The sequence below is a fragment of the Plectropomus leopardus genome, chromosome 14, assembly GCF_008729295.1.
Source record: "Plectropomus leopardus isolate mb chromosome 14, YSFRI_Pleo_2.0, whole genome shotgun sequence".
Lineage (NCBI taxonomy): Eukaryota > Metazoa > Chordata > Actinopteri > Perciformes > Serranidae > Plectropomus > Plectropomus leopardus.
In genome coordinates, this window is record NC_056476.1 from 5,305,934 (window position 1) to 5,330,682 (window position 24,749).

General features: G+C 39.6%; 1 pseudogene; it reads left to right on the forward strand.

Moving 5' to 3' along the window:
• Nucleotides 1-814: 814 nt before the first annotated feature.
• The window catches only part of LOC121953461, a 29,415-nt pseudogene continuing 5,480 nt past the window's right edge, over nucleotides 815-24,749 (forward strand).

A 24,749-nucleotide genomic window follows, 5' to 3' on the forward strand; every position in this document is an offset into this window, starting at 1 on the left:
AAAAAAAGTCCGGCAAACTGCAAAAACAAAGGTGGCAAGGAAATTAACTTAAAATGAGCTGGGGAAGTAATGAATTAAATAATTATATTTCATTCATTTAAATATATATATATATATATATATATATATATATATATATATATATATATATATATATATATATATATCCTAGATAAATGTTTTATCACTTTCGTGAGGTCATTTTTCTTGTTTTATTTTCTTACTATTTTTTGGCTGCTTCCTGTGGAGTTGCTCATCACCCTCTTGCCATGTTTTTGAAAAAATCAAGCCAATTTTCTCAGGTATCAAAGTGTTAAATATAGCCTACATTCAAGAATTGAAAGCATATTGCACATTTGAGTAACTGCACAGAGGATTGCTGTAGAAGAAATAGAAAAATTACACCAATTTTTTTTTCTTGGTTGATTTATGACCAAAAACCTGCAAAACAAAAAAAAAAACTTCTCCACCAGGCTCAGAGCCTGAACAACGAGGAAGTAATATGTCAACAAAACACAGGGTTAAATCTTCATATTGAGTCCTACCAAACATACAATCCAGTGAGCTCCTCTGTTTTAAAAAAGGTAACATTTGGGGGCCATTTTTGGCTAAAAAATTATAACCCTGAGTTTTGCATTAAAGCCAAAACTCAAACGGGAGATGAGTCTGGGTGAGTACCCTGGTATTACATGTACAGTATAGAGCATGGTAATGACATATAGCAAAGAGGGAATAAACCCCACGGTGGATATAGCTATGCTCATGGGGACCCTATACAACAAACGCTGATTAACTCTTATTTTTACAGGCTGAAATTACAGGCTGCGCGCAGAGGGTCCTCATCAGGAGGTGGAGGAGCTGCGGGCTGAAAAGCGCGCTGATGACGCCGCGGAGGAGGTTCAGCAGACAGGACTTTCTCTTCTTCTTCTCCTGGTCGGTTCCCTGTTGGGCGCAAGACAGATAGAGAGAGAGAGAGACAGGAGGGAGAGAGACACAAAGGGCCGCAGCCAGATAACCCTCCTCATATATCCAGGACGCTGCGGCTCGTTACAGAAGAAACTTCAAGTCAAAGCTCCCGGAGAGAAACCAGCTGTCAGTCCTGCTGCGCCCTGCACGGTCCTCCGAGAGGATCCACCGGCGGTTTTGGACTCCAAGAAACCGCGTTTAAGGCCACCAAACAGGGTGAGTAGCCACATTATTTCGCGGAGCTTTCTCCATGTGCGGTTACTTTTTAATTGACACTTTTTAAAAAGGAAAACTCCTCTTTTTCATGTCTTTGGTGAAAGGAAACATTCATTAGATGGGATGAAAAATAACTTTAAATCTGGGAGAAAGCCTGTTTTACAGATTTACTTCATTATAGTTCACATAGAGAAATACTTAATAATGTTAAGAAATGGATATCACGCAAAACAGAGATGCCACAGAGGGATAAAATATGCCTTAAAGTTTAATAAAAGAACAATAAACCAAAATGTTGGAACCATAAGGGGGGGGGGGGGGGGGGGGGGGGGGGGGGGGGGGGGGGGGGGTAGTCACACAATACTTTCACTTTCATGGTGAATTTCTTTTCAGAAATATGATAATTTCTCAGTGACGATTCTCTAAACTGACCAGGTGCCAGTCTGCAGAACACAAGACACTGCTTGCCCTCATTGACAGCCCAGTAATAATTGTTAATTTGGTTGGATAAAAGCTCATACTGCCTAAAGCTTAAAGGCTTTATGAGTTGGTACAATAAGAAATGAGTGATTCAGGAGTGTTTTAAGGGTTGGTTGTACTTGTGCTCTGAGAGGATAGAAACATTTTTATGGGTGATTAATCATCTTTTATTTGGCAAAAAAGCCAAACATTTGCTGTTTTCAGCCTCTTAAATGTGATTAGCTGGTGTCTTTGATTGGGTTTTGTTGCTTAGCACGACTGTCTTTAATGTTTACTTTATGTATTCAAAGTATGTGCTGATTTTAACATGTTTGCAGTATAAGTTCAGTAGGTTTGTAGTGTCTTTTAATGGCACTTGAGTTGAAGAGTTTCACTGCAAAGCACTGATTTGTATCTTAACTAAAGTATGGGCCCCTCATTTTTTATCACTCCTTACAGTTTAAGCTCCAGTGTGTAGGATTTCAAAGGGATGTAGTGGCAGAAATGTAATATAATACACATGTTTTATTTTGTGTATAATCACCTTAAAATAAGAATCGTTGTGTTTTTGTTTACATCTACATCAGAAGCGGGTCCTTTTCTGTGGAGACCACCATGTTTCGACAGTAGCCCAGAATGGACAAACCAAACACTGACTCCAGATAGAGCCAATAGCTTTTACAGTGGTCGCTGTTAACAGCTCTCTGGTGAGAGCCGAAAAAAAACCCCACAGATTTTTTAATGTGAAACTGTTTTATTCAGTGTTTTCTTCTGTTTAAACTGACCGTAGACCTTTGCCCATAATTTGGATTCTGGTTAAAATCTCCTGAACGTCTGCTAAAAAGCGCTGAAAAAGACTAATTTGTAACGTGAAACTGCAGCTCCCAGTAAAAACCTCCTGAGCACTGAAGGAATTATAATTGGGAGAAGTTTCAGCTGGTTGCAATCTGCAGTCCTCACAGCTGCATTGCCACTAAATCCCCTTAAATCTTACAAATTGGACTTTAAAGGTCTGTTATTGAATTAGGCTACAGTATTTTACAGAAATCTTTGCATTCAGTTTTCATTTGACATAATTATCAAGCAAAAATGTTTCCAAAAATGATTCTCAAAAGTTTCTCAAATTAAGAGATTTGCTGCTTTTCTTTGTTTTATACTCTTGTTTATTGAATTTCCTTTGGTTTTGGTCAGCCAAAACAAACAATATAAAGACGTTACCCCGGCTCCTGTAACCTGTAATGGCATGTATCCCAATCTAATACTATACATCTATATGGCGGGTATATTGATTTGGAGGCTCTGGCCATCAGTTTGGGGGGACTACTTTTTTAGTGTACAGAGTTATTGAGATGTGAATGAATGCTGTTGCTCCAGAAAGATGATTACCACCACCACTCAGGGACGATTACACCTTTAAGTTACTCATCTCCGGGCGTTAGTTACAGTCAGTGTTTGATCAGTCATGCTGGCTGCCTGTCTCCTCTCTGACATGAACCATCCCTCTGACTTGTTGCCTGTGAGGCGTTCACGGCTGCAGCATGTAACTGTCCTCACTGCCGGGGCATTTCATTGTCCTGGCAGACAGGGTCAGAGGTGGTTTGGCAGCTCCAGGCGACCCCCCTCCCCTCTCTCTCTCTCTCTCTCTCCCTCTCTCCCTCTCTGGGGGGCAAGAAACCCTCCGTTTGCCCTGGAAAAAACAAACAAACAGCCTCTCCACATGCAACAAAGGAGACATTTTTAGCCCAGTTAAGTAATTAAGTGATGAGACAGCAGAGAGGAATGATAAGGCTGCTGTTTAAAGTGCTGGAGGTCTCACAAAAAGCAGGGGGCGGAGCCAGATGTTGTAAACTTTTGGGGCTCAGCCTAAATATAGGGGGGTCTGGGGGCATACCTCTGGTGAGGAGATTTCTTTCCAGCCCTTTATCTCTCCCATCTCGCCAAATACAGCTGTTTTGTCAGTGAGCTGGAGAGGGAAAGTCCATGTAGGGCGGACAGGAGTGGAGGTGGATGAGTCAAACAAACGGTGGACTTTCACCTGGGACACAAGCTGTATGTTTCCTGTATGAAACCAAAGTCAGTGCTTATGGTTTATTATTTTCATAACAATGTAGTGTGCTAGTATGTGTAGCACGTTACGGCGGAGACGTTTGTCACATGATGTACGTCGATGAAGTGACATTGTGTCAGTAACAATCAGGTTACGGGTTGACCGATATTGGTTTTTCATTACCGATTATTTGTACTTAATGACACGATAACCGACATTTGGAACCGATATGCATTTACAATGAAAATAAAAATATTTCTCTCAATTTTTAGAATTTGGAATTTAACAAACTCCAACACAAAACTTTGTTTAAATGTCTTTAGCAAATGTTTAATCAAAACTGAAACTTTCAACGTCATATACAGCAAGTTCCAAGCAACTTTTATTTAGAAATTCAGTGACAAAATTAAATAATAAAGGAATACATAAAAAACTTAAATAAGTACTTTTGTTGGTGTGTCAGCGGGTGTCCCGTAACATTGACAGCAGAGGCAGGAGGATACCTAGCGCATAATATATGAGAAAGTCAAATGACAAATTGGTGATATGTGACAAGCGATGAGAGAGTGTTGATCTATGTTTACTTTGAAAAAGACTGCATGCAAGTAATGAGCCGAAACTGTGTATTTTGAAAAGACACAGTGAATGTAATGGGCGTAAACTGATACACCGTCCCTGAACGTCCCGAACTGACGCAGAAGGATACCGTTCGCCATGTAGGATATGTAGATAAACTGACAAAACAGCAGTATTCGAAGAGTTGGGATAATAACGTGTTTTTTCTCATTTACAGCAACTGTACAATTTTTTTAACAATTTGAGGAAATAAAGTGCCTAAAAATCTGTACATAATTGTGTACAAACATGATAAATAATGAATAAATGATCGAAATTGCTGCTCATTGTTTTCCATAGATCATCTGATTAATTGATCATTTCAGCTCTAGATTACAAAAACAGATTATAAAAACAAAAAACTCATATTTCACACTCTAAAACCTCTACATGAACTCAAACTAACCAAACTAACCAAAGCTTAAATTTACATCTACAACAAAGTTTTTGTTTTTTTTAGATCTAAACATCACTAACAAGACCCACAGATGCAGCTGTTGATTATCTGTTGAGGTCGGTGGCTGCAAACCAAACCACACAACACGCTGCTCAATCATTCACCACCGTTTACATTCATGATCTGCTTAAATAAAATCATTACTACCTGCACTGATTCATAACTGATTTATATACCTGGCTATATTTCAGGAGACGCTGCAGGGCAACAGAGCCGATGTGTGCAGACTGTCGTCTTTTTTTAGTTTTTTTATTCTTTTGTTGGATCAGATAAGAAGAAGTCTCCCTCTGCCCTCGTAAATCCTCTTGTGTGCGTGTTGGCCTGTGTCTCACATCGTTTACAGCCTCTTCTCTTGTTGCCCTGGCTTGTTTCCGAAAAAAGTTGCTCAATGTGTAATGATCTCCATTAGTCACAGTGACTAACTCTGGGTGTCTCCTCTCTTTTTTCTCTCTTCCAGGGAACAATGAAGATGCTCCTGCCTCTCGTAATCCTTCAGCTGCTCCTGGCTCCAGCGCTCATGGTAAACTCCCAGTGGATAAAACTGAAAACTAATACACATTAATAACAAATAATGGAAGCTAAAACCTGAGACACCCATCTGTTGTTTTGTTTTTTGTTGGTTTCTTTTTGGAAATTTGAATCTGTGCAGTTTATACACAGTTTGAGGTTTAGGCCTAATGTAGTTCTGCAGCCAGAAAAGACAAGACGAGATAAAAACACAAGATCATTGATTGATTATTTAACCCTCTGAAACGTCGAGCAACATCACCTTCCTTGTGCTGTATTTAGTCGCCTTTCACAACCTTAAAATCTGGAGCAAATTGGTAAATAAATATGTGAAAAAAAGGCAATGAGCAGCTTGGCAAGAAATGTTCCACAAATTGCAAGAAATTAGTATATTTCAAGAGTTATTTTTTAAAATTTAGGGAAAATGTGTGGCTAAAAAAGAAAAAAGCAAGGGAAAATTTATAATAATCATAATTCCACCTTCCATCTAATCTTATCTCACAGAATTATTATGATTTTTAAGCACTTTTCCATGCCACTTTTTATTTGTTTTTTTCTCTAGATTTTCCTTTAGATTTTTATGTTTTGAATTGTTATTTGGTGTTAGTTTTCCTTTGCTTTAAAAGAAACATTTCCACCATTAATTAGTGCATAAAATAGAGGAAATTATGTGTTTTGATGCTAAAAATTTCCTGGCTTTTACCCCCAGGCTTCATCAAACATATGGAGTTTGCCCAATAGATGTTCAGATTTTAATTTTTCTGATCTCTCTTGAATGATTTTTCATCCATGTCGGCTCAAAAATTGGGTTTCAGAGTTCATTGTTGACCTCGAAAACAAACACTGTTTCTGAGTCTAACAACTAACTTAATGAGATTATTGACTTTGTGTTGGGTGCCTAAACTGGTGTGTTGTGTCCAGGTGCCCAGTGTGGATCACTGGGACACGTGGGGTCCTTATGGAGAATGCAGCCGGAGCTGTGGCGGCGGTGTGACGATGAGAACCAGACGCTGTATCACCCACAGGTACGTCTCCTGTCTGTTTATCTATCCATCTTTAATGCTCCTACACATATATAAACATGCCTGTATAAACACACGGACTCACAGTCAGCCTCTCTTTGTCAGACTCAGCTCATTGTGAGGCCCTGAATACACACACAGGTTTTTTCCGCTCCTGTGTGAATAAAGCTAATTGTGAGGTTCGTGGGCTCAGACTGTATCTTGATTTTTAAAGAATGCCTTGAAGTCACGAGGACGGGAGCTTGTCTTACATCCAAAACAGACTGCAGGGAGGGGCGCATTGACATTAAAAGGTCTTCTCTTTCCTGGGTGTTGGCTGCTGAAGAGGATCGGATGGAATGAGGGAAAAAATGTCTCTCTGCCCTTTTTGGCTGAAAAGATTTCAGAGGTGTTTTTTTTTTTTAAAAAAAAAAACCAAAACATCAGTTAACTTTGCTGCATGTTGTCTTTTGGAAGTATCATTGTTTTTTCTAAAACAGCTGTAGATATAAATACACAGGACAGAGTTAGGAGCGTTACTGCCAGCATACATTGTAAATTTTCTGTTCATATTGCTGGAATCCAGCCGGCATGTTGCCTCATGTAACCCAAATGTGAACTCCATTCATGAGGTAAAAGGTGGAGTCATTCAAAACCCTGCTTAAGTAAAAAAAAATATCAGACTGGTAGAAGCAAAATCTACTTAAATTATCAAAAGTAAAAGTTCTTATTCTGCAGAAAAATGTACAAGGTGAGTGATATATTATTATATATGACATTATTAGATTGTTACGACTGATGCATCAATGTTTAAGCAGCATTTTAGTGTTGTAGCTGCTCCAGGTGGAGCTAGTTTTAACTGCTTAATAATAATAATAATAATAATCTTTTGTGAAGCTGATAACGATGCATAAATCTCTGAATTGTGACCGAGGCTCCAGCGAAACATTCATCATCAGTTAGGGGTGACAAGTCAAAAAGCTCCACAGCCACAGTTTTAATCTTCAAAAATGAGTTGTTTTCATATGGAGAATCTGAGTCAGGAAAGTAAGCAGTAAATGCAAATATTAAATGAATATAATGTGGAAATACTACAAATACCTAAATACTACTACTACTAATACTAATAATAATTATAATTATTAATATTATTGTTATTGTTATGAAATGTGGCATCGTGCATACTGAGTACTTTTACTTTTGAAGCTTTAAATATATTTTGACACATTTTTTTTTACTTTTATTTGAGTACGATTTTGAATGCAGGACTTGTAACAGAGTATTTCTTAAATAATCTGCGTACCTCTTCCGCCTCTCACAATGAATAATTTGACTTTTGGTACATTTTGCTGATAATATTTATGTACTTTTTCTTGAGTAACATTATGAATCAAGGACTTTCACTTGTAATGGAGCATTTTTAGACCATAGCATTTTTACTTTCACCATTGAGGACGAGTACAAGTACTTAACCTCCCATCAATGTCCGCTGCTTCAGTGCTTCTCCTAAAACTTCAGTCTAACTTGCAGTTCTGCTGCATGAGATCTCCAAGTCACAAGAAGTCCATTAGCTGTTTACTGTGTTTACAGTTTCTGCAGAATGAAGGTGTGTCTCACTTATTGAGCAATCAAAACGAGGTTGATTTTTGATGCCCACGAGGCAGAACATGTCAGTAATGAGTTTTTACTTTAGCGTGTCCAAACAGTTTTCTGACTCACCTTGTTGGACATTTTGTTGCATTCAGGGGAAGACAAACCATTGGAAAAAGTATTTTTTTTCGAATAGATTTGGCGTTTTCCCATTAACCTGTCTCAGAGGCTTGTTCCCGACATGTCCCTGCAGTCACTCATTGAGTCAAATTTACCGTCAGTGACTGTTTCTTCTCTGCTGAACGGTGAATAACAGGGAAGGCGTCCTGCCCGCTGCTGCCTCGTTGGATGAACTCTGTCATATCTTGTCTGCCAGAATCACACCTTTAAATACTATGATTAGTCTGCTGTTGACTCATTGGGTGCTTTACAGGAACTCCCCTTTTGCCCAACATTCATTTTAGTGTGAAATTACCTCATGGGCTATAATCTATTTTAATTCTCTCTGATCGATAACTTTCTGTTGCGTATAAATTAAAAGTTTAATGCCTTCAAACATTCATTTTCCACTCCCAGGTGAAAAGTTGAAGTGGTTGTTGTGATGGTGTGTTTGGGCATGTTTTAGTTTCAGTTTTGGCATGCTGACAGGAGCGTGTCTTGTTTTTGAAGCTTAAGGGCAGGTACTTTTGGAAGTGACTTAATCATGAGTTATCAGCATGGCTGGAAGGGAGGGAGGGTGGCAAATCTATGTGCTGTCTCATGGTTCACCGACGGATGTTTTTGGTCTCAACAGCGACGATGTCGAGGGCTCATCTGCTGCTGAGAGCTCGTTTTTTTTATTTTTTATTATAGGCGCAGATTAAAGAGGAATGCCACTTAATTTCAGAGATGAAACTTGTTATTTAGGCAGTCTGAGCCGTATCTGCACACGTGCGCTGCAGCCTCACCTATCATTAACTGTTTCTGTGTCACAATGATGACCCATAAAGTTTTAATGGAACTTCAGGCAGAAAATATGCAAAAGGGGGCTTTTTGCAGCACAGATAAATCTACTGAAAACACATACTTTTTGGCATAAAGTGGCGCTCCTCAAATTTTGCATGTAAAGTTCTGTGTACTCATCATATAACTCAGCACGAGAAAACAGTTACATAATGCCTTCTGTGGCTCAATGTTTGAAAAACTAACCGTGCTAATGTCATCACTTGTGTCTCAGTTTGGACTCAAAATTCAAAAACTGTAAAGCATAAAGAGGACAGTTGTGTTCAGGTTTGACTCATATGTCAATCAAACACTCACATGAAGCAGGAAAATCTCCATAAAACAATAAAATTAAACATGTCCAAAACTTATTTTGATCCACACCTATGCAGATTTCTCTTTTGTCTTCTAGCACGACATTGTCCTATCCTCATTTGTCATGCAAATGTATTTTTTTGGGCACTTTGAGCTCCACAAGTCAAGTGCCATCTAGTTTCATTATATTGGAGAGAAGGCAGAAATCTCATTGGCAGATATCTCCAACACTGCGACTCACTCCAAAACAATCTAGACTGATTAACAAAGAGGAAAAATGTATATTTTTGATTTTTTGATGAACTGTCCCTTTAAGACGATCACGTCCATATCAGGTCACAACGTTATCTATTAAAACGTCGTTCCGTAGCTTCTCATACTGATGCATTATTTTCTACTTGCAGGACTGATGGAGGACACAACTGTGTTGGACCAGAGAAGTCTTACCGCACCTGCAACATCCAGGTGAGCAAACAAACCGGAAACAACTTTAGTTTCCATGTCTCATCTGTTAATGTTTTGTTTCTTTCTTAATTAAATCATATATAAACGTTTTTGACTGTCTCTACTTAAAGGAGGTTTCACTTTGTTTTAAACCTGCACTTTTTTCTGCGTAATTGTCCTTTGACGTCTCTGCTGCCTCCTGTTGTTCCACTCAGGACTGTCCCGAGGGATCCAGGGATTTCCGTGAGGAGCAGTGCTCCGAGTTTGACGGGACCGAATTCCTGGGGAGACTCTACAAATGGCTCCCATATTATGGAGGTTAGAAGCACTGAAAAAGTAGTATTTTTGTATGTGCAAGAGCATATAAGTGGCATTAAATCTGCTAAAATACAAACAAAGGTCTACATATGATAATGTTTCCTGACTGTGCAACAGAAACTAGTTGTATTTATTCTAAAATTTGTTCTCTGCCAGCTGAGAACCCCTGTGAGCTGAAATGCATACCAAGAGGAGAAAACTTCTTCTATCGTCACCGCAGCTCTGTGGTTGATGGTACGCCCTGTCACCCTGGAAGGAGGGACATTTGCGTAGAGGGAGTCTGCAAGGTAGGCTGCACCCACAGTGAACACACACAAGTTTAGATTAAATAAGACCGAGATAAAAGTGAGGGAAGCAGAGAGGACGTTTTTGTATTTGTGCTTTCCAGAGTCACATCTACTCATTAAATCAGATGATGGTTTGGTTGTTAACATACATCCCACAGCCGCCGGGCACCAAAGTGTTTAATCTCAACTTTTTCTTCAAAAGACTGACTTTCAAAAGCGTGCAGCACAGCAGTGGTTCCCAACTGCTCCAGCTGCAACTTACAGATTTCGCTTTAGTCATTATTGCGAGGTCCAAAAATTACATAAATTACCACATATTCAATTTTATTTCACAAAATGAAGATGCCACATTGGCTTAGAACAAAAAGAAATAAAACATTGCAGATATAAACAGAAACTGCACTTCAAAATAAAATCTCTGTGCTGGAAATTCGCTGTTTTTTGCTGTTTTGTATAATCTCGACATGTCTTGAGTCACGTGCGGCCCATTCTGAACAGACGCACGACCCACTTTTGAACCGACCCTCCAGTTTATTAAATCAGGAGGCTGTGCAATGCTGTCAAAATATGAGCAATATGTTGCTGTGAGCTTTGATTGAGGAAAAACTTACTTCGTATTGTTTGAAAGTTATTATGCTTTTTTTCAAATAACCATAAATCGACTAATTGATCATTAATTTGACCAATCATCAATTAAGGGAAGTGCTTATGATTTGCAAACCAAGTGCAAATGTTAAAAATATCATGCCAAAATCATGTTAACAACATCTCACCCAGCCTGCATTGCCATTAGGGGTTGTTTCCTGTGCTCCTTCATGATCACTGATTTAATTATGAAATTTGCAAGATTTTCTTTTTTGTTCCCCCATATAAAATTATTATTGATTTTTAGGCCTTTAACAGAGCTTTACTTGACCTATGTTCTGTGTCTGCATGTTAAATAAATGATCACATGATGTTTGTTTAAAATATAACCATTCAGTTTCATGTTTTATGAAATCAAACACAAAACAAACACCTCAGAGGTTCAGATGTTTCACAGCCTCACCTCATTAATGAGTGTGGACACAGTGAGCAGCAGGAGGAGAGATTAGTTTCACTTTGCGGTAATATCAAACACTTGTTCTGCTCTCATTCTGTAATTATCGCAGCAACCTTTTCCTCATGAAACACCTCCTCTGTTTAACCCCTGACATCATGTCTTTATCACGTCCTCTGTGGGGAGCTGCTGTCCAAACCAACGCTGTTTTCAGCTCTTATTTTGAACCTTATTGTCCCTAAAATTCGAAACCGTCACTAATTTAACCTCCGTCTCCGGTACATTGGTTTTAAGATTTCCACTTTCACAGAATCATTGTGTTCCCACAGATCTTCCCTCTCTCACACCTTCTTAAATCAGCTCTCATGCTGGTTTGGTTTGGCTCCTGAACCAGCAATTCTGCCTTTTTCAGGGTTTATGCAGAGAAATTGACACAGCATATTTTTTTATATGCAAGTTTTATTTTTGTCTTGATATTGCCTGCTCGGCCATCTCTCTCTTAACCCTCTCAAACCTGGAACAGCATCACTTTTCTTGTGCTGCATTTTTTTCACATGCATTTAAATCTTCGAAAACGGAGCAAATTGGTGTCGATTTATTTTGAAAACATGAATAAAAAGGGGAGGAGCAACTTGGCAAGGAACAACTCACAAATTACAATCAATTAGGAACAGGTGACAAGAAAATAACCTGAAAATACATATTTTTTTTAAATAGGGGAAAATGTCCAGAAAACCATTTTTTATAGTATTTCTTTTAATTTTTAAATCTTTTTTTTCTAGTTATTATTATTCGAATTAGAAATATTAAATTGAAATGTTTTTCAAAATAATAAATATCATTATTATGAATTTTTAGTCTTTTTTTAGTTTTAAAATCTATTCATATTTTTTTGTTTTCAACATTTTTTTCCTTTTCTTTTTTTTTTCTTGCAACTTGTAACTTCTGTTCTTTTCTTGAGAGAAATTAAGCCACTTGTCTAAGGTTTCAAAGGGTTAAAAAAAAACATTATGTATATTTTATCATTGCAATTCACAGAAGGGTACAACAACTAAGTTTTAAAGACCAATATCAACACACCGGCAGCAGACTACATTTGACAATGTTATACGTACGTAATTCAAAATATTCATGCACACTGAACATCTATTCTCAAAATGTTAGCATTGTTATGACAGCCTTTAGGTCGTCACTGCACACTAAAAGTCGAATTAAAATTGTTGTGTTTGGCCCCAAAGTGGAATAGAAGAAAAAAAATAAGCTATATGAAGAAACATTGCATATAGTCATTTTTAAAGGTTTTCCAGACTGTTCAGAAAGTTTGGAGGTTTTGCAGTGAACAACATGTCAACCCCATATCTCTACAAAACTCTGACACAGATCAGCTTTTGCATACCAAGTGTTTTCTCTCTGTCCCTCTTCTCACAGCGTCTGGGCTGTGACAACATGCTGGAGTCTCCTCAGCAGGAGGACCCCTGCCTGCAGTGTGGGGGGAACGGACAGTCCTGCTACCAGGTCAAGAACAGCTTCTCTGTCCGCGACCTGCCAACTGGTACGAGGCTGCACATTTTTTTTCTTTTATTTTTGGTAACTTAAAGTTCATTGTCTTTCAAATTTTTCAGATTTGTCCCTCTAACATCCCACTCAGCTCACTGATGTTTTCGGTCGTCACATTTTTCACACCTGCACAGTAATTTTCTGTCTCTGAGGTAGCGCTGAGAGAACTAGATACATTTTTTGAGTTTGCAGTTTGCATGTGTAAAAGGCGTTTTGTCCTGTCTCCATCTCAGGCTACAACCAGATGTTCATCATCCCTGTTGGAGCCACAACCATCAGCATCAGAGAAACAGTCGCCACACGCAACTACCTGGGTGAGCTGATTAGAAAAAGTTTACAGCTTGTGTGTAATTCTGTCTTCTGAACACATAATAAATGTAACCTCTGTGTACGGACAGCTATCAAGAACCTGCGGGGTGAGTACTACCTCAATGGCCACTGGGTAATTGAGTTCTCCAGGGCGGCACCCATTGCTGGAACAATGCTGTACTACCAGCGAGGAGCCGAGGGTGACAACGTCCCCGAGACCATCATTGGCCGCGGCCCCACCACCGAACCCCTGGTCGTTGAGGTAAGATCGAACAAACTGAGAGAGCTTAAACACAATAAGCACTCAACACAATTAAGACAAGTGAACAACCAGCTGGTAAACGCAGTGGAGCATTTATCTGCTTAAGAATTGGTGGAGACCAAAACAGAGCCAAAAACAGAAAGACTTAAATTTGCCAGGTGGACACAAACACTTATTTCAGCCTGTTTACTGCCCTCAAGTGGCCAAAAAATCTGTTATTGCAAATTTAACTCAAGCTTACTCAGCAAATGTGTGTTACATCCCATAATACAAAACACTGGACACTGGAGCAACATATATTGATACTTGAATTTACTGAGTACTGCCATGTTAGGTTTGACCTGAGGGTGGAACTAGACAAACGGTCATTGGATCTTTAAAATCAAAGATACTTCATTTTGGGCATTTTGAACTGAAGTGTAGATTTCGGGGAGGGGATGCAGGGGACATGTCCACCTAAAAAGTTGTAGGACTTGAGTCCAATTGAGGAATCCATGAATTTAAACGCAGCACACTTCAGGGAAAAGTGACTGTCGGTCTTAAAATAAGATGTGGTCAAAGAGCATTTTTACAACGCTGCTGACATGAGAGGAAAGGTTAAGAAGTCAGATTCAGGGACCAGGATTCTGGACTTTAATTGTTTTGGACTAAAGTTTTGGACAGTCCTGCAAAAAAACTTAATTGAATGATCTCAGTCTTTGTAAACTGAGTTTATGTCCTCTCTCCTCTCAGCTGATCAGCCAGGAGCCAAACCAGGAGTAGATTATGAGTATTATCTTCCTAACGGACGCTCCAGAGAGGGATACTACTGGAGTTTTGGATCCTGGTCTACCTGCAGCAAAGAGTGTGGATCAGGTCAGATTTCTTATTAAAACACAACAATCTAAACATGCTCAAATGCAAGCTATTACTGTTTTTATGCTTTTCTTATCCTGTCCCTTTGAAAATGAAGCAAGTCAGTTTTTATTCTTGTCCTTCGTCAGGCTACCAGTCTCGTCTGGTCTTCTGCACCATCGATAACGAGTCCTACCACGACTATCTCTGCGCATCTCTGCCGAGGCCTCAGACCAACCGCACATGCAACCCCCAGGCGTGCCCTCAGACTCGCAGGTAAATTACACATTTCTCTGGTAAAAATGTGACTTTTCAGTAGTTTTTTGCAGACTTTCTAAGGCCAGCAGCATCCAGAGTTCATTTTTATTTCATTTTAAATGTTACATTTTTGTTTGAAAGTAACTTTCAGAGCAGCTTTTTGACTGTTGTTGGTGTTATTATGACTGTCTGAAAGGATGGCGTACCTGTATCCACCAAAGTTGTGGAGATCCTCACAAAGACCCAGAGCCTTTGTTTTCAGGTAACTCAGGGTCTGTAGTCGTAGTGGTAGAGTTTTAGTTACTGCAAACACAGGGGGAGATCTAATCATTAAGTTATTTTTTCTGATTTCTTGAGCATGCACAATCGCATTTTTCTTTTTTTTTGCTAAACAGGGTTCCCATGGTCTTAAATTCCTGGAAGAGTTATAAAAACTAGAACAACTGTTTTCCAGGCCTGGAAATGGTTTGGAATTAACAGAATGTTTTCGGAAAAATTTTGAATTTACATTGTTTGACACCTACACATTTCAACATACAGTCTTCGGGTGACAAGTAAAGGCGTCAAGCCCATTTATTAATTAAACTTTTACAAAGTAGTGCGACTTGGGTTTTTTCTGGTTTTGACTTATTGACAAAAGAAATAACAAGTCTAAGCTTTGTTTTTTTGTCATTTTCGTCCTTGAATCCGAAGAGCACCTGTTTTTGAAACCTACACATGTGAAGTAGCACTCCTCAGCCAAACATTGTTTTATAAATGCTTTTGATGAGGTTTAAAAATCGAGATATATACTGTGTATTGAGATATAGCCTTAAAATATTTCAATATAATTAACAATATAATTTTCAGCTCATATTGCCCAGCCCAATTTCCATTTTAAACTATGTAAATAAAGTCATGGAAATCAGGTAAAATTTATGAAAAAGTTTTGAAAATTCATCTGTAAAATGCATGGGATCCCTGGATTAGTATGTCCTTGACATTTACTCCGAGAAAAAAAAAAATCTTGGACTGTTGCCAAAAAGTAATACAGAAATGTAATGGATGTCCGTCACACACTCTCCCCCTTCAGACGTGTTTGTCCGTGTGTGTTTAGCGCAGTTTTGTTCCTCCATGTTGGTTGAGAACGAAGGCAACTGTGCAGCTCAGAGATCTCATTTCAACCTCAAATGATCCTCATTTGTCTCGGGCACACCTAACGTCTCTCTCCAGGGAGGTTGATTTGACGCCACATTTCCATCAAAGACGTCCTCTACCTTTAACCTCCCACCCTGCCTGATCCCTGAGCCGCGCTGCTGCCTGATTAGTTTAGCAACCTTTGTGTCCCTGTGCTTCAGTGTAGCCGTGTTAGAGGTTAAAGGTGGTCATGCTGGGGTTGTTGGGGATTGTGTACGTCTGAATGGGACACAGCAGCAGCGAGTGTGGTAGTAAACAGCCGGGGCTTCACTCAGTGACTCTCTGGTATTTCCTGCCGCTTTTCTTTGATGCTGCTGCTGCTCAGAAACCTGAGATGTTTATGAAGCTCGGGTGACGCCGACTACACCCTCGTTAGCCCCAAATTGAAAGGTACAGACCAGAAACAGTTAATGTCCGTGACTTTGAGTTGTATGTTGACTGAAGTTGGGGCAGGAATTAAATGTTAGCTTTTCGATTGTAGTTTTGTTTCCCATCTTTGTAATTAATGATTCAAGTAATCAGTTTTTGTTTAAACTAACCGGATGTATACTTTCTGTCTTTCAGCTAACTTTGAGTGACTCAAGCTGCTGTTTAGATTTACGTAAACACTGAACTCTCCAAAAGGATGTGTTGTTTTTAACATAATTAGCATCACATCGTGTCGTTTCAGTCGCTGTGTTGCTGAAGATGCATCCTTTAATAAGCATTGCATTTCAAAGGTTTCATTCCAAAATGCTGGTATACACAGTATATATTAATAATATTGGTTTCATTGTTTTTTCATGGCTGAAACTGATACAGATTATTAGTTAGAGACCGATAACCGATATTTGGAACCGATATGCATTTAAAATAAAAATCTTTCTGTCAATATTTAGATTTTTGAATAATTTGTATTATTTATATAATTTTTGAACAAACTCCAACACAAAAGTTCGTTTAAATGTCATTAGCAATTGTTCAATTAAAACAGCATCAACTTTCTTCTTTTAATAAAGTTAAAAAAAATGAAAAAATAAAAATAGCTCCCTGAGGTTTTACAAAATAAAAGTTCCTCCCATGTTGACTCTTTCTTTGCACTTTGTAAGATTGTAGATTTTTCTATTATTGCACTATTTGTTTGTTATTGCACTTTATGTTTGTACCGTGTCTTTTGGTATTTTGTTGTTTATATGTTCACTGTTGTTTTTTTTTGCAAAAAGACCACAGAAACACCATTTCTGCACTGTACATACTGTGGATCAATGTAGTCTGTTATCTCATATCTTATCTTATTTCTCCTCTCCTGACTTCTGTGTCCTGTCTCGTCTCTCCTCATGATGGATTTCCCAGCTGGAGAACTGGAGAGTGGAACACCTGCTCGGTCACCTGCGGTGGAGGCTCTCAGGTGCGCAGCGTGCAGTGCATCTCCCATGATGCTGCGGGCCCCCGCGTGGTAGAGGATGCCATTTGTGCAGCCTACGCCCAGGCACCACCCTCTCTGCAGACCTGCAACATGCAGACGTGTGCTGAGTATCAAGTGACCAGATGGAGCGCGGTGAGTGACAGACCAGACTGAAACTGAAACTGATTTAAATGGAAGTAAAAAATAAGATTCTAAGATTACCGAGCTGTTTTTATACTTTTATACTTTTATACAAAAATACTACACTTATTAGCACTTTAACTGGAGTGACATTTATTTTCTGTCTGCTTCAAAATAAAGAAACATTCCTTTATTTAAATTACATTGTGAGAAGGAAGCGCTGCTGGGCTCTGATAGTTGGAACAACGTGCTCTTTGGTGAGGCAGGTAAAAGTACAAAAAACAAATTCAAGGAAGTCTCAAATTAATGCAGACAAACAGTTAAATAAAAAAAATGGCACTCTGTTTTAGGTAAAATAATCTCATCTCTCACTATAGCCAAAAGTTTCACTGTGTTGGAAGGAAAATAGGTGACTATTGAGTGAAAGTGAAGAGAAGGAAAAAAGACTATTATTGAAAAATTAACCTGATATAAAATTGATCATGTAAGACAAGCAATGAGATGTTTGTGTGTGTGTGTGTTGCCTTTTTAAATTAAAACTAGGGTTGTAAAGATCTTAAAGAAACAAAATAAGAATCTTATTTAAGCAGCAGATAAAATTTCCCTCTTCAGCGGTAAAGAAGTATTTGAAAATGTCACCAAACAGTGGTATGGTGTTAAGTGTTGTAGGGTTTGTCTTGTTTTCATATATGAGAATCAAGTTTCGTATGTTTTGCGTGTTTCTTTTAAATTGTATTTTTTAAATTCTTCCAATATACATATTATTATTTTTTATTTTATTTTATTTATTTATTATTTTAATTCATCATTATTATTTTTCATCATTCATTTTCATTTTTTCATAATTTTTATTTTTTATGTATTCATTTATTTATTTTTTTAAATTTATTTGCTGATTTTATTTTATTTTTTGTGTATTTCTATATGATTTAAATACATACTTGTTAAGAAATTACTGTGATTCTGTGCCTTGAAAAAATGGTGGCTGCCCTGCTGAGATGCTGTATATGTTTTGGGTGTAGTAACTTATATTTAACCCCACCTGTGGGCCCCCTTTTTTGGTACTGACAAATCTACACACCAAAGAAGGGCATCTGGCCCGAAACATCCGTGTTGCAGTAAAAAAGTTAAAATTGGAGTGCTTTACTGCATTGATATCTGAGAGAGGAACAGTTTTGCTCTGTGACATGAATTTCATCATCAGTGAAAAAGTCTAAAGATTACACGAGAAGCCCGAACTGAAGATGGAAAAGTCATATGAGCTGAAAGCTCAACACTAGAATATTATATTGAATAGCGAGTGCTAAAGATGAAATTACAGACTTTTTTATGTTCTTGCTCTTTATATCAAATGATGAAAGTTTAAGGCAACATTGGGTGTAATCTGTGTCTGCAGTGCTCGGTGAGCTGCGGTGTAGGTGAACAGACCAGAGAGGTCACCTGCGTCGGTTCAGGAGGAATGAGGCTGGAGGAAGCCGCCTGCAGCGCTCTGCTCCGCCCGACTGCCGCCCGCCGCTGTGAGATGGCGGCCTGCCTGAGACAGATCAGCTGGCACGTTGGAGACTGGGGACTGGTGAGCAGGACACGGAACAGCAAGCACAAACAACACAGGGACCTTCATGTGCAGCTATTGATGGTGAATGTGAAGTATCATTAAGTTTTTAAGTTTTTATTTGTTATAATCTCTCCGTCAGTGCTCTAAGAGCTGTGGCTCCGGCTCACGAGAGCGACAGGTGATCTGCTCAGACCAGGACAGGAACCTGTACCCTGTGAGGGAATGTAACGCCAACCCCAAACCCGCCACAATGGAGCGCTGCAACACCCAGTCCTGCTACAGCCCACAGGGTGAGCACACGCAACACGAGCTCCTAAATTAGACCTCCTGCTCATGCAACATATATTTTAATTTTATATTGTGTTGCAAGATTGCACATGTTGCTCACATTCGCGCATTTTTCCAATGTTGTGCATAAGTGTTCTGCTTTACCTATATTGTTGTTCACATGACATTTTAATTAGATGTTCATTTTACTGCTCTACACCCTCCCGCTCCCTGCATGTTTATAATAAACCTATAAAAGTGAATTTAATTTATAAAGCAACTTTGAAAACAAACTTACAAAGCGCCTTACAATAAAAACAGAATGCATTTAAAACATACAGAAAATGAAAGAGACTAAAAGCCAAACAAAGGCAAATAATAAAACACAGAGTAAGATGAACTGTGATTTCATCAGACAAGAAGGATAAAGCAGATTTCAGTGTTTCAGGTTGGATAAACTAGACCTCGTATTTCAGGCCGTGAGAGTCCCAAACATACTGAAAATACCTGGTAATATAATTTGGTCATAGACCCTGTATAATCCTATAGACCTTAATAAGTTTTAACTGTTGAATTCTACCTTCAAAAGTGAGTCAAATCAGCCTTCAATGAGTTAATTAAACCACTGACCTACGCTGTATGCTGAATGCATTTACATTGACATGATAACTCGTTTATGATCGGGTTTTCGGAGTATCTGTTTGTACAACAGCATATTAGGGCCACTGCAGATTTTTGAAAAAAAAAAAAAACAGGCCACTATTCTGAGACAAAATCTCTAAAAAAATTCTAGGATTAATGTCACAAATTTGCCAGAAAAAAGTCATATATAGGCGCAGATTTGTAAGAAAAAAACTCACAAATTTGTGAACGAAAAAGCCAGATATTCTCAGAGTTTATAAAGTCACAAATTTGTAAGAAAAAAAGTCTGCGATTTTCTTATAAAGTAGCATATTTCTGAGAAAAAAACATAGCTATTAATAGCTCTGAGTTTATAAAGTTGCAAATTTGCGAGAAAAAGTTAGAAAATTTGCTGCTATTTCTGATTTTAGCTCAGAATCATCAGATTATCATCAGCTTTCGGACTTTGAAGAGACATTACTGTAAAGCGGGCCTGTTCAGAAGAAATAGCGCCTTAATAAACTCAGACAATATCCAACTTTTAATAAGCAATTCTGAGGTTTTTCTCAGAATATTATTTAGAAAAATATACTCTGAAAGGAGCTGGGATCTGTACTGAGGACACGATTAACCCGGTTTCTCTGGGCTCATGTAAACACTATATCTCAAATATGATCATAAGCGCGATCAGCCTCATAATCAGGTCATTTTTGTCCATGTAATCGCTCTCATTGTTTTGTTTGTTCTCCGTCTGTGAGTGCAGTCGTTCCCAGCGTCCAGGACTCACGAGGACACGACAACACACAGACTGTTTTCCAGCCCTATGTGCCCGACCACTCAACAGGTTAGACTCAGATTTATCTGTTTCACATCAGTAAAAACCTGTCTGATGACAGTTACACCACTCACCGTCCGGACAAAAAGAGACACGTTTATATAAACCTTTATATAACCAGATAAGTCCCATTGAGACCAAGATGTCATTTTCAAGAGAGACCTGAGTGCATGATAAAGATGTAAAAACAAACAGTTTAAAATGTACAGTGTCAATCATTATAAATAAAATACTATAAAATATATATATTTTTAATCAGAAATGATATGAAGCAATATAATACAATAATGAGTTAAACTAAACAAGTTAAAAACAGTAATAAACTAGTCCTGTGAGCGAGTGCTGTGTGTTCCAGCTCTCTAGCTAATAAGTCATATCAAATAACGTGGCAACTGTTCAAAAGCAAATGAGATTGAAATCTATTTGTTAACATGATGTTAACCCTTTGAAACCTGGATCCACATCAGTTTTCTTGTGCTGCTTTCAGACGCCTTCACAATCATTTCAACTTTAGAGTTCTGAGCAAATTGGTTTGCTTTCTTTTGAAAACATGGAGGGAAGCAATGAGCAACCTGAGCTGTTCAGCAAATTGCAAGAAGTTAGCAGCTTAGGAAAATCTTTCTTTTTAAAGATAGGGAAAATGTAAAAAAAAAAACAACAAACAAACAAAAAAAGCTATATAATTATCATTCTATACTTAAGATTATTTTTTAAAGTATTAATTGTTTTCAAGTAAATTTTCAAGGTAATTTGTGTTTGTTGTTTTTTCCTATTTTTTTAGGTATATTTTTGTACTTTTTATTTTATTTTATTTTATTTTTTGCTAATTTTGGGGACACTTCTTAAGTTGCTTATTGCCCTTTTCCCTTTTCTTAAAAAGAAATCAAGCAAATCTGCTCAAAGGGTTAACATTTGCAACCGACACTTCTCTAAAAATGAAACCTTTTCCATTCTGGTTTGTACCAGACAAAACATGCTGTAGGTGGGATTGCACTCTAATAATCACTCCTCATCAGTCCCCCTGCACCTCCTCCTCCTCTCTGCTGATATAACTCCTGTCACTTTGTGCCCATCAGCCCCCCCTCCCTGTCCCTGCACTAATTATCCCGGCCGCCTGATTGACATGTTTTCAGGGGTCCATGGGCATTGTTGGCCTGATTAAAATATTTCCGAAGCACTGAAGTGTGCAAGTGCTGGCTGTGGTGTTTTTGGCATGTTGTGGCATTCTGCAGCACCGTCCCAGTGGTCAGGAATTTCAAGTTTGAGGTTAATTTACTGTGAGATTATTTATTCTCATTGCTGGAACTTCTTGTCCCGACTCTCTCTCCGCTGTTAGTTTATTTATCCCTCCAGAAACAAGTGGTTTCTTTTGGTTAATCATACGCATTTTGTAGCATTTCTTTTCCTTTTTCTGTTCTTTTGTGTTTACGCTCTCTGTGTGGCCTCAAGTACAATAGCTCAGACTCTATTGAGCGTTTCTGAAGCGTTGTGTGTACTCTATGTAAGACACCATGACCCCTGGGATCTCGTCTGCATGTACAATGTGTTAACTCTCCCCCCTCGCTCCGTTTCATCGCAGCTCACAGGCCCGAGACGGATCAGACCCAGACGAACACAGTCCACGACCCTCACGGCTCCGCCGCGGCCCTCCACTGCAGCCAGTCTTATTATGGCTGCTGCCCAGACGGACGCACTTCAGCCGGGGGCCCCAACAATCTGGGCTGCCCACATGTCCCAGATCCCACTCCTGTCCAGCCACACTGCGTCCAGACCAGGTATCCAACCCCAACCTGTCATTACGCTGTGGCTGAGGTTACATAACTCTGTTTTAGTGCCTTTGTGTTGGCGTTTATTGCAAATTGTTTGGCGTCAGCAGTCACCAGAAGACTGAGGCTTTCTTAAAAATGTCACATATACATTATTTTTGGCTCAAATGTTCAGGACAAAGTGTTTCGTTGTTTGTACCACCTTGTTCTGTGTGTCAGTTATGGCTGCTGCCAAGACGGAGTGACGGCTGCTCGGGGCCCCAACAGGGAGGGCTGCGCCGAGTATTCTGCTCCTGCACCCACCGTGAGCAAACATAGCTGAAATTCTTACAGTTTATTTCATGTTTTCTGGCTCTTTATATAGTATATACCATACACGGACTATAAAACCTTCCTTTGACTCTGTCTCGTCACGTGTCCTCAGGCTGCTCCCTCTCTGCCCACTGAGAACGCAGCTCAGTGCCGTCTCACGACCTACGGCTGCTGTTATGACCGCACGACACCCGCAGACGGACCCAACGGGGAGGGCTGCCCCAACCCACCCAACCACAGTAAGACGCTGCGACATATCAGATACAGGATTACATATTTGCAATGGACTTTAACGGCCACACTGAGGAAAAACTTCTTTTATTTTGAGACTTCGAGAATAAATATCTGTTTTTGGATTCTTCATTTACTGTGGAGGCATGCGAGAAAAGCAAGTTCACGATCGACCCCACAAATAGCACAACAAAAGCTATCCCAACTTAAGGTCTGCTAACTACCTTTTTAAAGCACCTTTAAAGTGTATTACATGACCTTCATCAGAGTCTGATGTCAAGCAAACTCTATCCATTAATGAAGACCAAGTAATACAGTTGAAAGTATAACAAAAGTTAGAATTAGTTTTTGAAGTTCAGTCTGTTGACTTCCTGTTGCTAACTTGTTACCGTTCTGTTTCTCTGCTGTAGTTGAACGCTCCATCTGCTCCCTGCCTCACGCCGCCGGCTCCTGCAGCACCTGGGTATCCCGCTACCACTACAACGTCATCACCTCCAAGTGTGTGCACTTCTGGTACGGAGGTTGCCACGGTAACAGCAACAACTTCATGAACCGCGCTGAGTGCCAGAGGGCTTGCGTGCAGGTGAGCCAGCACAGCCCGGCGCCGGTCGCTCCCCGCGCACAGCCGGCTCCCAGAAGAGAACCCACCTCTGGAAGGTCCTCAACTGGAGGAGGATCAAGAGGATCCACCTCCGGAGGGTCCACAGGTGGGGGATCACGCAACATGGGGAGGGTTTTCACAGTCCAGGGAGGCTCAACTGGCAGCACCGGCGGCACCGGCAGACAGGCCGCAAATGCCGCCACACATGCACACAGAGCTAGAATCTACCTGCGCACACGCCGGCCTTCCCCTGCCACTGCTGCACAGCACACCGGCCCAGCAGCGAGGTAAGACCCCGAAGACCCAGAGAGCACGGCGAAAAGCTCACTCCCTGCCCGAGCCCCGCCTCCACTGGCCTCATAACGCTGTAAACAGCCTCCCTACCCCTGCTGAAGAGCCCCAGTCCACTCAGCGCTGCCCTGAGTGTGAGACGGGCCAAAGAGTGAACTGAAGGAAACATCCACACACAAATCCTGTGCATCATTCACTCCCCCCTCCAAAAATGTGACCGCAAGTTAAAGTTGTTTGTCATTGTGTCATGTACGTAAATACTTCCAGCCTGCATGCACAACAAATTTAGAAAATTAAATCGAGAATTAAGCTCCATAAAGTCCAAAAATGAAAAATACCAGTTCACATTATTCTCATAATCTGACATTTAAATGTCAGGAAGATACTAATGAAGCATCTCTAATTCAAGAGAAATGAAACTGAAATGTCAATCTTGCTTTCTTTTCAAGCTTTCAAATTTAGCAAAATTAAAGAGTAACTTAACACCAACTGAAAGTCTTGTTTTTGCTGCAGTGATGTAGAGGTGTACTTCAGGGTGTTTCAGTACATCATGACGCAACTGCTGGGTGCAACACATCCAAAACTTTTAACCAGAAGAGGGCAGTGAATAGGGCTGTAAGGTATTGATTAAAATAATCCACTGCCAAGTAGTATAGAAACATCTCCGGTCAAACGATACCTGCATTTCATCCTTTGCAGCAGCAGCTAGAACCCATACGGTTTGTGGTGTGGTGATGTTGAATGTGGCGTATTTGAAGGAGTCTGCAGTTCAGCGTGCCAAGGTGTGTCCGAAATATTTGAAAGTATGGCTATAGTAGCAAACTTTCTGTTATTGCTATTTCTGGAGTTGCTCTCTGTCCGGTCAGTTCAACGTTTGCTCAGTTAGCACGAAGTAACACGGCACCTAATAACCAGTACTGACTCGTTACACAGTCACATCAATCTCACAGCGACACCGACTCTTTTGTTAATTACCATTAGGTAACATTAGCTGTGTGATGCAAACAGTTAGCCCTGTAACTGTGTGTGCAGCAGGGCAGACTCTGTCCTCTGTGTGGAGCTCGCACTCCTGCAGCAGCAGCATGCATGCAGAGAAGACACTAAAAC